Genomic DNA, 17,397 nt, shown 5'->3' on the forward strand with positions numbered 1-17,397 from the left:
ACCTGACTCTTGCCCCCAAACCTGGGCCCCCACACCCATCCTCTGTCCTCCAACCACCCTGGTGCTCCTCGTGGCCCCGAGTGGCTGTGGTCACCCCAAGAGTCTTCAGGTAAGGCTGCAGCCCCCTGTGGAGGAAGAGACACGGCCGGCACCGGCATGGTCTGCGCAACCCAAGGGCGGGTCGGGTGGGAGGGTGGACGCGCGGGCTCCCAGGTGAAGGCGCTTACCCACCCCGGGCTCCCCTGGCCGCTCACCTGCGCTCAGGAGGCACCCCCCGCCCCCGCCGGGGCATCGCCCAGAGCCATGGTCCTGGGGCGGCCTGTGGGACACATGGCCAGGGCCCCAGGCCTAGAGGCCCCTGGGAAGGCGCAGGCCTCAGCTCTTTGCGCCAACACGCCTCCGGGACATGAACGCGGCCAGGCCTGCTGCTGTGGGCCTCGACGACAGTCTCCCCCACTTTGCAGGAGATCCCCCGTGTTCTCTGCACACCTCGCCTTCGCCTGCGGCATCCTCCACACCTGCATGGCAGGGGCGGCCTGGGCTGGACAGCTGCACTCCAGCCTCGAGCATGGCCCTGCGGCGGCAGGATCCTGGGGAGTGGAAGTGGCAGGTGGACAGAGGCCACGCGACAGCAGGGATAGGCGTGCTGATGCAAGGTGAGGCAGGAGCTGGCAGGGGTCAGCATCTGGAATCCCTCCCGCGGAGGTCTTGTGGGGACCAGCTGTGCCTTTTCATCTGGGAGCACATGTACCGTCCCTTGTCAGGTCGGCCTCAGGGCAAGGCCAGCCCCAGCGGCGGCCCAGTCAGACTGGACCTTCCATCTCCCCTCGCCGGCCCCTCCTCAGCCGTCCACACTGGACAGTGTGCCGCAGGGTCTGGTGGGGAATGTGTGACCCCAGAAAGCCACCAAATCTCAGGGTGCCTGCACTTCCTCCCCTGTGAACAGAGGAGAGAACTGGTCTTCCAGGCTGGCGTGGGGCCTGCGTCCCGGGAGGCCCCTCTTCCAGGCCCCGGCTGGGGTGCCCCACTGCTGCCCCTCATCCTTCCAGGCCCCCACTTTCCTCCTTGTGCATGGAGACGCTGGGACAGGCAGCTCCTGCCACGCAGCTAGACGCCAGCCGAGAGAAAGGGCTTGGGCCTGGGGCCAGGACAAGCACCTGCACCCCCGTGTGCCTGGGGCCGGGACAAGCACCTGCACCCCCGTGTGCCTGGGGCTGGGACAAGCACCTGCACCCCCGTGTGCCTGGGGCTGGGACAAGCGCTCGCTGGACATGAGAGTGACTGACACCCACAGATGAGTGCTGGACTGGCCCCCTGCAGGACACGCCCCTGCCCTCCCTTATTCTTCCCTGCTCAGAGCTCCACGACATCCTGGGCTCCACAAGCTCTGCCTGCCCATAGCCTCAGCCCTCCCAGGGTCCAGCCCCCACGGAGCCCGGGCTCAGGCCAGAAGCCAGGGGAAAACCCCTGCGCTGGGCACCAAGGGGCCCAGGGCACTCCTGCCCTTCAGAGTGCTGCCCTCCCAGTTTCCTGGTGCCAGTCCAGGGCGCAGTGGGCAGTAGGGCCTGACTATCTGGGTCTACAGGGGGGACAGAGGGCGGGCCCCTTTAGGGTGTGCAGGGCACACGAAAGGGGGCAGCAGAGCACAGTCTGTCCCCAGCAAGTCCCTGTCTGCTTGGCCGGCGGTGTGTGGCCTTAGGCAAGTCATGGCCCTCTGCGCCTCAGCGTCCTCAGAGGGACACCCTGGGCAGGTTAAACAGGCAGCTGAGAGCCCCTGGCCCGAGCGGCCGCCCCTCAGGAGTGGTGGGCGAGGCCATGCTGGGTGGCTGCCTCCCCCCCAACCCCCCCAGTGCTGGCGCAGCCCTGAGCAGGGCCTGGCTGCAGGGACCGGGTGTTTGCAGCCCCTGCCAGGCTCCCCAGGCCCCAGGACCGTCCATGGGCAGGGGATGAGCCCTGGCAGCAGCCCCCGCGGCTCCGCTCAGCAGCCCCAAGCTGGGAGGGGGTGCCTCCAAGCTGCCCCATGTGGCCCGCCGGCTGGGAGGCGCGGGTGTGGTGGTGATGGGGTGCCCGCCGGCTGGGGCGCAGGGCGAGCTGCGGTGGACGCCAGGGGAGGGAGCGGGCAGCCGGGCAGCCGTGACCCGGGGAGCTGGGTCGAGAGCCTGGGAGGGGCCGGGGAGGAGCGGGAGGCGCTGCCCCGAGGCTGCCCTTTGCCGAAGTCCCGGTCCTGCTGGAGGGGCACCCGCAGCCGGGCCGCGGAAGGGCGGGGCGGGAGGGGCAGGCGGGGCGCGGGGGCGACGCGGCCTTTGTCCCCTCCGAGCCGCGCTGGCCGCCCCGGCACTGCCCCGCGGGAGCTGCACCCCCAGGCCAGCCGGCTCGCGCTGTGCCCAAAGGCGCCGGAGGGGCGGCTCCCGAGAACGGTCCCCCGGAGCGTGTCCACCAGGACCCCCGGCCGCGGGCCTCTCCTCAGCCTCGGCTCCGGGAGAGAAGCCCCCCGCCCCCCCGCCCCCCCGCCCCCCCCAGTTCCCCGGCGGCGCCGCGCGGTGTGGAAGCGCGAACCCCACCAGCGCCCCTCCCCCCCCCCCCCGCAGCCGCGCCCGGGAGCCGCTCGTGAGGCCCGGCCGGTCGCGCCCCGAATTCAGGCCCGCGCGCCGCGCCCCGAATTCAGGCCCGCGCGCGCACCTGGTTAATGTCGCGACCCGGCGTGAATGAATCGCAGTTTGTGGTTTTTATGGTTAACTTGAAGCCCGGCTCTCGCGGCTAATCCCGTTATTGGGGGCAAAACCGGGCGCGGCGCCTCCGGGGGCAGCTGCGGGGCCCGCCCGGCCGGACAAAGGCGCGGGGCTCGCGGCCGGGAAGGCGGGGCGCGGGGTCACCCACGGCGGGGAATGGCCCCAGCTGCGGCGAGCCGGCGGGCGCGGGTTCTGGGGCGCGGGCCGGCGGCGGGAGGGGCGCCCCTGCTTCGTCCCTCCGCGGTCCGCTGCCCTCGCGCTGCCCCCGCCTCTGCGCGTCCCCGCCAGGCCCCCCCGGAGCGCGGCCGCGAGGGCCCCTCTGGCCCCGCTCCCTCCCCGGCCCGGGACCCCGGGGGCGGGGGCGCGGGCGCGGCGGGGCGGGGGCGCGGGCGCGGGGGGCCTGTCCGCGCCCCCGCCCGCGCTGTCCGGGTCGGGCCTCGCGGAGGGCGGGGCGCGCGGGCGCGCGGGGCCGGGCTGCTACTTTGAAACCCACGCGCCCCGCGACGCCCCGAGGCGGACGGGCGCTCACGCCCTCGGGCCGCCCCGGCACAGCCTCCCCTCGGCGCCGGGCGCAGGTCCCCCCAAGGCGGGCATTCGGGCGCCCCGCAACCCCTCGCGGTCTCCTCCCCCGCCGGCGCCCCGCAGCCGCGCGCCCTCGGCGACCCCCAGTCCAGCGCGCGGTGAGGCGGCCGGGCGGCCCCTCCGCGGACACCCGCCGGGGCTTCGCGTCTCGCCGCCGGCGCTCGGGACGCCGTGGGACCGCGGGGCCTCAGCCGCCCGGCAGCGCGGGGAGGCGGGATGGAGCCGGTGGCCGCGGCCAACAAGAGCGAAGGGGAAGCGAAATTTAAAGGAGATGCCCCTGCCCGCCCCCGGCCTCGCCCCTGTCCCACCACGGCCCCCTCGCGGCTGTGGGCCGGGCCAGGGCGCTGGATCTCCCTGCCCCCAGGAAGCGGGGCAGTGGGGGGCCCCTGGCGGGTCCTGGAGCCCCGGGAGAGGCAAGAGAAAGCGGCGGGGCGGGCTCGCCTGGGAGCTGACGGCCTGGGAAGACGTGGGCCTGCCCCGGCTCTGGCCACCCAGCCTGACTGACCTAAGGCTGTGCCTCTCCTTCCCGCGGCCCACAGCAGGGGGAGGGAGCAGTGCCCGCCCGGCCAGCCCCGTGCAACGACTGTGCTTGACCCGCTGAGGCCTCTGCCGCTCCCTGCAGATGTCTGGTGGCCGTGGTGGCTGCCCAGGCCTCGCAGGAGCCCGGCAGACACCCCAAGGGCAGCTCCTTACAGACCCTACCAGGCTGGAAAGGTTGGGGCTCGGACGCTCCAGGAGGGCAGTGCTGGGAGGGGCGTTAACCGTAGTGGCTGCTCTCCCTGCTGACACTGATGGGGACCCCAGGTCTGAGGTCAGGGGGGATCATGTGCCCGAAGGCACAGGTGCCTGGTGTGTCTGGTCTCCCCAGCTTTGGACAGTCTGTTACCCAAAGCTTGCTGTTTTCACAAGCCAGATGTAGGGGCTCCCGGAACACCAGTGCTTTGCAGCGCGCTGTCGCGGTCTAGGTGGGGCGGCCAGGCGGCTCCCCCGCACCCCGCCAGAGTGTTGGCCTGGCAGGTGTTTCAGAGGTTTCGGTGGGTTTACCTGGGAGGGCCCAGGGCTCTCCCCCGGCGCCCAAGCACGTGTGAGGTCTGGGTGAGGTCACTTCCCAGCCGTCTGTGCTGCGGCCACCTGGAGAGGAAAGGCTTCAGAGAGCGAACAAGTCCTTGAAGGAAACAGTCGAACCAGTAAGTAAACGGGAAATGAGGCCGCAGAGCTGAGGCCTGGGCAGGTTACAGCGGGAGGTTCTTTCTGAAATTCCAGCTGTTCGTGTCTGCGGCTTCAGTCACAACTGGGAAGGAGGCAGAGAGAGACTGTCGCCGCGTTTTCCATAGAGCGAGCCCTTCACACTTCCCAGGAAACACAGCCTCTCACTGGGCTTCCCCTCGAGGCTTCGCCCTCCCGCCTCCCCCAGACCCGCGCCCAGACCTCCCCACCGGATCTTGCCTGTCGCGGAGACACAGTAAAACGTTAAAGAATCACCCTGGCAGTTAACATTTTTGAGCCAGAAAATTAAAAACAAACATTTAACTTCCCAACTTGGAGTTGGGGCGGCACCTGACGGGGCGCCTCGGCGCGGGGCGTACCCGAGGGAGGAGCCGCTGTCACCCGGCCCACAAAGAGGTTCTAATGAACGAGAGGGGAAGGAAACGCAGGCAGGCCCCGGGCGGGCGTGTGCACACCTGGCCAGAGCCGCCGTCGGACTCTGCTGGTGCCGGCCCGACAGCCAGGGAAGCACATTTAGAGAAAACAAATGTGAAATAAACACACCCGCTGGCAACGAACCCGCTGCCGCCACTGCCAGCCGCTCCCCACTCGCGGTCCGGGCCGCCTGGTCCAGGGTCTGCGCCACGGATGCCAGTTCTGTCCTTCCCTCCACAGGCCGTAGTGACTCGGGCCCCATGGCCTGCCGGCTCCTCTGTGGGCTTGCAGCGGAAGGAGACTGGGGGGGGGGCTACCCAAAGGTGCCCCTGCTGTCCCTGTGCAGCCTGACCAGGCTCCCCCTGCAGCCTGCCTGGGTCGTCCTGAGGCCGAACGTCGCCAGGGCTCACGGTCCCCTCTACCACGGTTCTAAACAAAACCAATTGTAAGGAGGGCGGGAGCCCAGGCTCAGGCCTGACCTGCCTGGGGCAGCTCCCAGCCAGGAGCGCACAGCCCTGCCCTCATCAACCCAACTGAGGAGGGGGAGCAGCCCGGCCGCCTGCTGCCCGCTCCTGTCCAGACCCGTCTGGATGTCTGGACCAGGGCTTGGGTCCACCTCGCAGCCAGCCTGCCGGCCACTCCTGGAGGGGGGGGTGTTACCACAGGTCTGCGTGGGGGACCGGGAGGCAGAGGCTGGACTGAGTGGTGGAAAGGAGAAGGCAGGAGGTAGCCGGCTCCCCGCATCCCACCCTCACCCTCACCAAGCCAGCCGGGCTCCCTCCCCGCAGCCTCCCGCCTGGCCGGAGGGTCTTTCTGTCTTGTGAGGTCAGCGGTTCTCTTGGTTCTCTTTCCCGCTGGTGGCTCACCTCGCCTTGAATTTCCAGCCAACTGGACAGCGCTGTCCAGAGCGAGGATGCCGCCTTCCTCTCCCAGGTGCATCTGCCAGTCACCAGCCAGCCGGGGAGGAGCAGCCCCGTCCCAGGCCAGAGACAGGCCTGCAGTGAGCGCACGGATTTCCCCGTGGCTGGTACCTCAGTCCTGGAGCCCCTGCCTGGGCTGCTCCCCACCCCTCTGCTCTCAGGGTGCTGCTCTCAGGGTGCTGCTCTCAGGGTGCTGCTGTCAGGGTGCTACAGAGGGCCCAGCCAGGGGAGCTGCGGAGGAAGTGGGTGCGGGACCTTCAAGGCGTGCGCCTGTGCCACTGTCTCCACAGTCACGGGTCCAGCTCCCAGATACCTGGATGCGGGAACCTCCCAGATGCGGGGCACCAGAGGGAAAGTCCTCAGGCCCTTCAAGGGGCTCAGAGCCTGAAGAAGGAAGGGGTTGGGGGCTAACTCCCGGCCTTTCTGGCTGTCAGCTCTGCTGGAAATAAACAACCAGGGTGTCTGCCCAGGGAGCAGGACAGAGCAAGACCCAAGAGGTCCAGGGTCTTGTCCTGCCTAAGAGAAAACAGGGCCCAGCCGCAGGCCTGGGTGTCCGTTAGCTTTTGGAGGGAGCCCTGGCACGAAGGTGAACCGCGGCCACAGCTGCGGGGTGGTTTGGCCTTGCAAAGCCCGTCGCTGCTGCTCTGCACAGTGTCTGTGCTGAAGATGGAAGAGAAAGACATTTTCAAAATAAACAAAACCCTGACTCTTGTTGTTCTAGGTTAGTCAGAATGGAATTCGAGATGTCTTCCTGCGTTTACCACATGCCTGAGTGCAGCACGGCACCGGCACCGGGCGGCCCGGCCCGCTGGCAGCAGGAGGGGCTCGGCACCCGCGGAAACAGCTCCTCTCTCGTTGCTGCCACAGAAAACAGCCGGCTGGGAGCTGGCGCCCCCAAGACACACATCTGCCGCCACCTCCCAGGCCCCTCCCCGCACTGCTGGGGACACCCGCTTCTGCCCATGGACAGTGACGTCCCAGGTGGACCTGCCGGCCACCTGGACAGACGTGGTCTGCAAAGGAAGCCGCCGCGCCGGCCGCCTCTCTCCCGGGGCTCCCCTTAGGGGGACTTTGATCAGGCGTAACTTTTCCTTTGGCCCTGAGCTGCCGCACACACGCACTTTGCTTCCGCTGGAAAAACCTTTTGGATTCGTCCTGTCGCCTCTGGCTTTCTGGCGAGTGCTCCTCCTGCAGTGAACGCCCTTCAGGAGCGCCAGTCAGCAGGCTCAGAAACTTCCAGTGGCCCCCGAGCCGGGCTGCTGCCGGGAGCCACCGCCTCCCGCCCAGAGCCACCGCTGAGCGACCTGCCAGCGTAAACAGTCACAAATGCTCCCGCCTGGGCCCACAGGAAGCCGCGCTGCCCCGCACGCGACCAAGCCAGACCGAGTGTGCATGCGGTGACATCGATGCGGGGAGATGTCCGTGCCGTGCCGGGGCAGCTGCCTTTCCTCAGAGTTTAAACAGCAGGGTTTCCCCACCACGCTCGTCCCGCCCACGGCTTCATGACCCCCAGACGGTCCCGCTCTCAGGCTTCTAAGCGCTGGCTTTGGGGTGGCCGCGGTGGCCGCGGACCCCGGCGGGCGGGCGTCCTTGCTCCGCGGCGCCGCCAGGGGGCGGGAGGCCCGGCGAGGGGAGGCGCCCTCCCCGCCCGTCACACTCACACTCGGCGGGAGGTGTCGTCGTGCAAGGTTATTCGTTGGCAACTCCACACAGACCCTTATCGCTCATCACTTAGCTCCGGAGGCGCAAACAAACCGCCTCTTTAAACAAAACCGGGCAAGGGAGACTAGACCTTTGTCCAACAAGCATCGCGAGGATGCCAGCGTGGAGCGGTGGCCGTTAATCCGACTTACCTGCTGATACTTTGGCCTAATCCTATTTTCTCCTCCTCGCTCCACGGCGGTTCTCCAGGCCATGTTCTGGCCTTCGGGGGGACGGCTCACCTGCCCGGGCCGCGGGGCACAGAGCGCCCGCCACCGAAGGCGGGGAGCCCGCGGGCGCTGGCGGCCGGCAGAGTCTGCCCGGCGAGACAGAAAGCAAACGAAATCACTCAAGGGAAACTTGGCTGGAGACAAAACACGTTCAATTTCCTGTCTCCGCGCTCGCTCTCCCGAATTATTTGCTTTTGCAGAGACACATTAAACAAATGAAACACTAAAAATGGAAACCCTTTTGCTCCCTGGCTCAAAAATCTTTTGTGCCTGTGTGGGGGGATATGGTAATAACAATAATAAAAAATGGAAGGAAACAATAACACGCGGACTCTTTAAAATAAACCCGGGAGGCACCGAGGTCCTCTGGCAAGTCCTTATCTCACCGGCGCGCAGACAAAGGGGCTGTGTCACGGCTGCTGGGGCGCCGCTGACACTGCTGGAAGCTTCCACCCTCTCCGGGCACCTTTTCATGCCTTCACCTCGCGGGCAGCGGCCCCTAGGCCCTGACCGAGGGCCTGGCCACCACCCAGGCCGGTTCCCCGGCAGGGGCTTGTCTGGGGTGGCTGAGGAGAGAGTCCAGGGCTTATCTGGGTGCTCTAGGATTTCGTTCCTCCGGCGCCCTCTGCCCCTTTCCGCCCTGCCCGCTCCTCGCCGCCTGTATCATGTTCTATTTGAAATGTCATGAACTTGGCGCTTTCAGACCAAACCCGGCTCAGCCAGACAAAGGCAGCCTCAGCGCGCAGCTCGCGCTTTTTCTGCCTGTTCACCCAGCGTTAAGCCTTTATCCCGCAGAGCGGCTGTCTGACCCGCCAGACAAAAGCCAACTTCCAGCTTCCACCTGGGAGGGGTCTGGGCAGAGCTGGGGGACGGTACAGCTGCCACGCGCGGGAGGAGGTGCAGGGTCTCACCCCTCCCCCCTGCCCCTGGCTGACCCCCCTCGGGTGGACTGGACGGCTGGGGAGAGGGGATCCGCCAGTCCTAGCACCCCAGCCGCCCAGGGCCCCCCCACTCCAGAGACGTCAGCCTGGCTCTTCCGGTCTCCCGGTGATTGGCCTTCTGTGGGCAGCAGCCCAGCTCCCAACTCTGCGGTGCCCTGGCCTCTGGCTCCTGCCCCAGGGGCCTGGGAGTCCTTCCCTCGGGAGTCCGGGGCTCACGCTCGTGGCAGGGGTGCATGAGCTGGGCAAGCATGTCTGCTCACACCTGTGGGTGTGGGGTGCAAGGGCCCAGTGGCCAGCAGGCTGAGCCCTATCCTGGCTCTCCGGGGAGGAAAGAAGTAGAAACTTCCAGAAGGACCGAGGTCAGGGCTGGTGTGCCCCGGGCTCCATGGGTGAGTGTCGGGCCTCCGCCCCCTGTGCCACCCGTGCCCTCTCGAAGGTTGGCTGGGGTGGGGAGGGGACGGGGCTCCTGCCGGCCAAGCACCTCCCCTCCCCCCACCCGGCCACCCCCATCTGTGGGCCAGAGGACCAGCTCCTCCTGCTGACAGTTGCCTCCAGCCCCAGGTCACTGACAAAGGCAGGACCAGGGTTGGGCAGGGAGCACCCCCGGGGGCCTGAGGCCCCAGTCACCACCACTGTCATCACCGCCTGGGGCTGGAGGGGGTGTGGGGAGGTGGGGAGGGTGGAGGGGGCGGCCAGGGGGGACGGAGGCTCCTGAGGATGGTGCCAGGTTGGGGGGGCCTCCTCGGAACTGAGTTTCTGCGCAGGGCAGGGGCAGAGGGAGGAGCTCCCCCACCACCCTGCACGGAGCAAGGAGAGGTGTGAATTTGCTCCCCCAAGCCTGCACAGCCGTCTGGGAAGGAGGGGGCATGGCGGTTCAGGTGCTGATGCTGCGGCCTGTTCCCTTCGGGGTGTTCCCGGCAGTGCCTGGAGCCTGGGGCGCCTCCCAGCTCCACACTCCCCGGCCTGTCCGAGGGGCCGCCTCTGCCCCCCTGCACAGGCCACGCCCCTTGGTGCTCGGCACCCCACACCCTCGCAAGACAACACACTTGGTCTCGGCTCCGGCATCCCCCACGGCCCTGTGTCTCCCCAGAGATCCCACCCAGGGTCGGTGGGAGGCAACGTAGTCCTTAAATGTCTAAATGAAGCTGAACTGAATCAAAAGTGTTTCTCCAAGTGAACAGGCCGGGGCGGTTGGACAGTCCGGCGGGCAGCGGGCTGCAGGGATGGGGAGCGGCCCTGTCCACCCCGGACCCCAAGTCGAGTCAGGAGGCTGCGTGTAAGCAGGACTCTGGTCCCTCCGGCTGCTGGGCGAGCTCAGGCCGGGGTTCCCTCCGTCTGCTGAGGTGCCTCCGGCTGCAGGGAGATGCAGCAGACGGGCCCGGCACACCCCAAGCCCCGGGAGTGGCCCAGGTGCCCAGGACCAGGTGACGCAAGGCCCTGGTAGCCCTGGGGTGACTTCTGGACTCCCGCGGGGCTCTCCAGCCTGGAGTCGGAAGCTGTACCCTGAGCTGCCGCTGGGCTCCCTCCCCAGGACACCCCTCCTGGCCCCTCTGCAGGCCCGGCCAGGTCCCTGCTCTGAAACCCCGCGGGACCTGTTGAGCCATGAGGTTGGGAGCCCCGAAGCTGCATCCCCGCTGCCTGCACCCGGCGGCACAGAAGGGGGTGCTCAGCTGGGGAGCCCTTCTCCTGGGAGGTGTTCCCTGGGGGCTGTGCTGTGGCAGCCGCGCCTCCCCCTTAAACTCCATCACGGGATGAAAAAGAAACATGGAAGAAGAAGGGCCTTAAGCCTGGACAAGTCATCCCCACCCCGGGCAGCTCGGTCCAGCCGACCAGCGGCCTCAGGCTCCAGGGCCCCAGGGCCGTGACTGCGGTGCTCCGCGTGCGGCTGTGGTGGGGGGCTCTCGCTTCCGTGCTCCTCAGACCTCTGAAGAGGGCCCTGCAGGGCGCGGGGCCGCGCCACCCGATGAGCCTGCGTCCTTGGGCTCCGGAGGGGACCCGCACGACTCAGCCTGTCTGGGTTCCAGCTGCGACCTGCGGGAAGAGACCCCGCGCAGCGTCCAGACAGCGCAGTAACCCCTGCGTCACGGGCAGCCTGGGCCCTGGGCAGGTGCCGGCCATCACGGTGCACCTGGCGGCCTGGGGGGCCTGGCCTGGGCAGCCTCACCCACTGAATCCTGCGGACTCAGGTGCCCTCCCACCATGATGCTGGCTCTGAGGATCCCGGGGGCCGTCCCGGGGCGGGGGCGGGGGGCTGCTGCTCGTCTCTTCCTTCCGCGGGGCCTTCGGGGCTGAGCTGACGTGGCCAAGCCGACGTGGCCAAGCTGGCAGCAGCGGTCAAGCTCCAAGCCCTGCCGAGCCGCCTACACCGGACCAGCCTTGGCTGTGCATGGGTTGGAAGTTCGCTTTTTACCCCAACTTCCTGGCACAGCCTCCATGTGCCCCCCACGCCCACCCCCACCATGCACCCCCCATATGCACCCCCACAACCCTCCAGACGCACCCCCACATGCACCCCATGTGCACCCCCAACGTGTACCCCTCATGCATACCCCTATACCCCCCAGGCACACCTCCACACGCACCCCCATGTACACCCTGACACTCACCCCCACTCTCACACACACATCCCAGCAACTCCCATGCAGGCAGTTTGTTGGGGGGCCCTCCCCAGGCCTCTCTCCGGGGTGTGATGTGGACACCCACCGTGGCTCACCCGTCGTCCCTTGGTGGACGCTGGGTCCTCCTCTCATCCTCTGAGGCCACCCCGTGGCACCTGCTCACCAGCCCCATGCTGAGGCCCTGGGGACCGGGGGGCGCGGCGGGGCCCACAGCGCACCTTCTGCCTGGCTCTCGGCCCGGTGTGGCGTGGACGGGAGGCCAGAGGCTCAGCGCCTTCCTCTTCGGGGCGGGAGGCTGCCTGCTGTGCGGAGCAGAAGCCGTGGTTTGACCGGTCGCAGCGGCTGTGGGAGCAGCCGGTGTCCCCCCAGCACACGCCCTGCGGCCACAGCTCTGGCCCTGAGGGAGCCGCGCGGGTGGGGACGAGGCTTGTGGACTGCCCGGTGTCCTGGGAGCCGTGCGCGGGGCTTGGGGAGGGGCTTCGGGGCCGTGGGGGCTGGACGGGGTCTGGGACGGTTCTCCAGGCTGGGACCCAGCATGGCGGGCACCCGGGGCCATGCTGACTCCCGGGGATGCTGTCTCAGCTGGGTCAGCCCAGAAGGTTCTGGAAGGGAGTCAGCAGTCAGCGACGTGGGTGTGCGGTCCATCCAGAGAGCCCAGCATGTGGGTGGCCCCCGGGGCCCTGGGCCTGGCCCCCACACTTGCTTTTTCTAAAGCGGGGCCAGCACACATGTCCAAGGCCCCAGCCTCCCAGCCCCCCCAGCCCACAACCTCACGCCAGCCCCGCCCGGCCTCTGGGCACACGTGGCTCCCCGAGGGTCCATGGGGAGCCTGGGACCAGCTCACGGCACACTCACACACGCAGGCCCCTCTGCAGTTCCTGCCCCCCAACCCCCCCAATGCCCTCCCGGATCCCTCACCAGCTCACTTGCTGTGTGAGTACTGTGCTGCGCTCCTGCCCCGTCCCCCCAGGAAGCACGGCCTCCTCTGCCCTCCAGAAGCCTGCCGGGGGGCCTCCCTCTGGCTCATCAAGGACACAGGAGAAACCCCCGAAACCCAGAGAGACGCGCCAAGACCCAAGGGTGTGACCTCCAAGGGTGTGACCTCCAGCCACCAGGCAAGTCTTCCCCGGGGTCCGTAGGGGCCCTGGCCTGCCCTTGGCCCAGCAGGGCCCCTCAGCCCAAGGCACCACCCCCAGGGCAGGAGGGGCTCCCCAACCTATTGTGTCCTGTAGGGGCGGCACTGGAGAGGCAGACAGCACTGCCCGGCTCTGCCGCGCGGCACCCCATGTTTGCCTCCCACCCCCCCAGAAGAGCCAGGGCCAGCAGGAAGCGGGCGCAGAAGCTCCGCCGTGTTGGGGATGTCAGAGGCGGCGGATGAAAGCAGCCGGGGTGGGGGGGGCGGCTGCCGGCCACCAGCACAGGACTCCGCACAGCAGCCCCTGCCTGCCGGGGGGCTGCAGAGCCGGGGAGGGGGGCGCCCGCTGCTGTCTCAGGCCAGAGGCTGGCAGGCACCCCGGGAGGGGCCTGAGGGAGGCTGAGGCCCCTCAGCGGCAGCACCTCGGCTCCAGCACCCCCGTCCTTTTCCTTTCCATGCCAGCACCCGCGAGGGCACGGGCGTCTCCTCCCGCGCCACGAGAGACCCGGGACTCCTGTGGGTGCCAGCCCCGAGGGGCCGGCCCGGGCGTCGGCAGGAGGAGGGGCAGGCTCCGGGTCACCATCCGGGATGGGGCCGGTTCAAGCTCAGCCGGGGTGCAGGCACGGAGCCTCGGTGAGTGTGAGCAGGACGAGTGTGCCTGCGTGTACACGCGTGTGTATGTGCGTCTGTGTGCGTGTACGGGCTCGACCGAGCCTGGGTGTGTGAGCGCCTCCTCCCGGAAGGGCCGCTTGTGGGCGATCCGCTGGCTGGCACGCACATGCCCCCTGCGTGGCCCCGGCCCCCCTCACCCCCCAAGCTCTACTCACCGGTCAACAGACACGCAATTGTCTGAACAGAAAACGGGAATCGGGGGGACACACCAAGACGCCTCGATTGTGTTCCGGCACCGGCATTTAGTTTAGCTTATTGAACACATTCACGGTCGCCACCTGCCAGGCTCGGGGCCCATTTGGCTCATTTTAATCCCCCGATCCACGTTTGGTGCCTCAGGGACGTGCACAGGGGCAGGACGCCCCAGCCCACACGGCTCACAAGAGGCGCTGGGTTCAAAGCCGGCCCGGGCCTGTGGTTCCCGGCACTCGCTGCCACGTGTGCTGTTTTGGCTCTCCTGCCCCACCTCCTGCCTCACCTCCTGCCCCACCTCCTGCCTCACCTCCTGCCCCACCTCCTGCCCGAAATCCTGCCCCACCTCCTGCCCGAAATCCTGCCCCACCTCCTGCCTCACCTCCTGCCCCACATCCTGCCCCACCTCCTGCCCCACCTCCTGCCTCACCTCCTGCCCCACCTCCTGCCCGAAATCCTGCCCCACCTCCTGCCTCACCTCCTGCCCCACCTCCTGCCCAGTGCAGCGCTGCCGTGTCCCTGCACGGAGACCTGTGTGCGCACCCGTGTGAGAGGGGCCTGCGCCTACCTCCTGCCGGGTCCCAGCCCCCCGCCGCGGTCCATGCCTGGCCGGCTCGGAGGTGCTGTCCCTGGTCCACGGTCCTAGGAAAGCAAGAGTGACCGGGAGGTTTGCTCAGAAGCTGGGGGTTCCGGGCAGCTGCAGTGCCGTGTGGACGCGCGCTCTTGGGCCCAGCCCTGCGAGGGGCGGGAGGGGCAGCGACAGGTGTCTTTTGGCATCTCCATCTCTCCTCGGGGCTCTCCTGCCCCTTTCAGCCCGACCCCGCTTCCCCCTGCTGAGAGCAGCCTCCCCTCCCACGGCTGTGGGCCCCTTAGCACAGAGGCTCTGGTCCGCTGGACGTGCCAGGCGTGAGGGAATGTTCATCCCAAAGGAATGAGTCTCTAATGGTGGAAACCCCACGCACCACACACCGTGGCAGAAAACCATTAGGAGTGGGGAAGGGCGTCCTCATTTCCCTGCACACCCCCGGGAAGCCCAGCCCTGAGTGGTCAGAGAGCGGCTGGACTGGCCAGGGCCGGCTGCAGGGACAGAGGGGGCCGCTGTGTGCTGGAGCCAAGGCCTCGGGCGCAGCCAGGCGAGGGCCGAGCTCCCTGGCTCAGGGTTTGGCACGTGTGCGTGTGCCCCGAGTGTGCATGTGTGTCTGGGTGAGTCCCGCCTTGGCACAGCCTCTAATGAGGACAGCCTGGCTCCGGGTGGAATCCCATAAGCTGGCGCGCAGGGAGACTGGCCTTTTGGAGAGAGCAGAGGGCTCGCGGGCCCTGGAGGATTCTCCCAGCGCTGAGGCTTGCTCTGCCGTCTCCAGCCCCAGATCTCTCCAGATCTCAGGCCTGGCTGCCGTGCATCTGACTCCGTAGATGAAAGCCCCACGTGCCAACCCCTCGCCTGCACCCCATCTGTCTCGTCCAGACGAGGGGCCAGGGGAGGGGCGGGTTCTGTCGCTGCAGCCGGTGGCTACCTGTTCCCAGCCCCCACCCCCACCCCACCCTCGGGGTCCTGCACCTTGGGGCAGCAGACACGTGACCGGCAGGAATTCTGAGCAGGAGGCGCCCTCCGCCTGGGGCTGCAGAGGAAATGGCTGCGATAGCATCTCCCCATCCACACCTGGAGCCGCCCTGTGCACCCCGACTGGAAGAAGGCGCCCCCAGCGGCCCGGAGAGAGGAACTCCCTCGGCGGTCCCTCCCCCTGCTGGGGGCTCCCTGGCCAGTGCTGCTGACCCCAGCCGGGTGAGCAGGCGGGCGGAGGAGCCCTGCTGAGCCTGGCTGCCCACCGCAGGGGCTTCCACGCCCTGCCCTGCACACACTTGAGGCTTGGCCGGCACAGTGTTATGCTCTCAGAGCTCTGGGTGGGAATCCAGCACGGGCCTTGGGCCTGGCTCCTCCCGGCGGCTCTTCCTGGAACCTCGCGCTGCCTGCACACTCTGGCTAGCGGCCCCTGCCTGCATCCATGGAGTGGACAGGCGCACCCTGCACCTTTGCCCCACGCAGGCCCTTGCCTGGACAGGCCTGCAAGGACCCGACTGGGCTGCCCGCTAGGCCCTCGGCAGCTCCCACCCCGGTAGGTAGTTGCAGCTGCAGAGCCACGAGGACACGCGCCCGGGTCCTGGGGTCAGACTGGACATCTCAGGGGCCATCTCTGGCCACCCTCACTGTGGAGACTGCAGAGACCCTCCGGCCACGTCCCTCGTCCCCACCATGTGGCTGCCCGTCTCCCCGATGGGCTGGTGCCCTGGCCCACACCCTCGCCCTGCCCTGAGGCCTCAGGCCTGCCCACTGCCCGCTTCCACCTCACGTTGGAGGGGGGTGGGGGGTCTCTAGAAACCCCAGCGGGGGCCACCCCTGCCCTGACCCCTCGGGCTCCCTCTCTGTGGGCTAAAGATGTGCAGTGTGCTCTAGCCCCCCAATCCACCAGGCGGTCAGCACCCTGATGAGGAAGGACTCCCCAGGGGGGCCAGGGAGACCAGCTGGGCCGGCCCGGAGAGCTCAGAGACTGTGACTGGGGGGCCCTCACTCAGCGGCCGCTCATCGGGAGGAGGGGTGGCGGGCGAGGAGCCAGGGCAGCAGGCCTCCTGGAAGAAGTCCCGCCGCTCCCGCGCCCAGCTCCCCTCCGCGCGCAGATGCTCACTGCCCGCCCGTGCTCCGGCTCGCCTCCAGCCAGCGATGGTCACCTTGGGCCCCGCCACACCCCTCCTCCTGCCCTGCCCTGGTGTGGGGTGAACCCCGTCTTCACTGCAGTTTGCAAGCTGCCCGGACTCCGTGTGGAGCCTGACGGCCAGTGGCCGAGGCTTGTCCTCCAAACCCCCCGGGGGGCCCGGCTCCAGCAGGACTTGAAGAACTTCTGGTTCCCGTCTCTGCCCGGGGAAGGGCCAGGCAGGCGCCCTGGGCTCTCGACCCTCCCTTTACAGAAGACGAAAGAGTGCAGGCCCCGGCCAGCGGATCTGGCTTTGCAGCTGACCGGCGTGGGGGCTTGGGGAGGAGGGGCGTTCCCACCACGGCAGCCCCCTCCGTCAGCACCCAAGGCCCAGCAGGTCAAACCCCAACAGAGGCCGCACTCTGGCTCCGGGGCTGAACCCCCTCCAGCACCCAGCAGGCCCACCCCTTTTTCCAGAGCAGGTGCCCTGGGCTCTGTGTGCGGTGGGGTGGGCGGGCACACCTGTTCTCACATGGCCACCACTCACACACACACACACACACACACACCCTACACACAGGTGCACATGTCCACCCATGGGTTCACACGCATGTTCATACGCATGGGAAGTCACCCAAGTGTCCAAAACCAGATGAGTGTGCCCAGAAGCTAATCACAGCGGAATACTACTCAGCCAAAAAGATAACTCCGCCACTGCGGCGGCGTGGATGGGGCGAGAAGGGTGCTGTTCCGTGAAACCGGCCAGTGGAGGGAGATAAACACCGGGCGGCGTGGAATCCACGGGTGGGCCACAGGTACTTGACATGTGGGAGACGGAAACACCAAAGGGGCTGAGAGAGAAACTTACAAGTAGCCGTCAAATACTGACCCCAGGACTGGGGTGCTGAGGGGGAGGGCGGGGGGAAGGAAATGGGAGCACACGAGCACGTGCTTGCACACACATGACACACGCACCCACTGCATGCACCCACTCACAGGCGCCCACCCCGTCTCCAGCCCTTTTCCCCTTGCTTTTTTTTAAGGTGAAGCCGAGAAAACTCAGCTGGTCACTCCCCAGCTTGCCTTGCAGCTAAGGATGTCCAGGGGACACCGTTTGGCCAAGGACACTCAAGCAGAACCCCTGTAGGGCTCCGGGGAGCTCTGGATTGCCTGCCAAGAGGGCAGATGTGACAGGGGACAGTCGCCAGGGCCCTCTCTTCTGGACCTGGAGCTCAAGCTGGACAGGGCTGGGGAGTCCAGGAGGCCCCAGAACCCAGCCTGCACACATTCAAGGCACCTCCTCCTAGCTCTGTCGGTGAGGGGAGCAGTGCCCCCCACGATGCCCCGCA

The sequence above is a fragment of the Talpa occidentalis genome, unplaced genomic scaffold (assembly GCF_014898055.3).
Source record: "Talpa occidentalis isolate TD23 unplaced genomic scaffold, MPIMG_talOcc4v2.1, whole genome shotgun sequence".
In the NCBI taxonomy this organism is placed as follows: domain Eukaryota; kingdom Metazoa; phylum Chordata; class Mammalia; order Eulipotyphla; family Talpidae; genus Talpa; species Talpa occidentalis.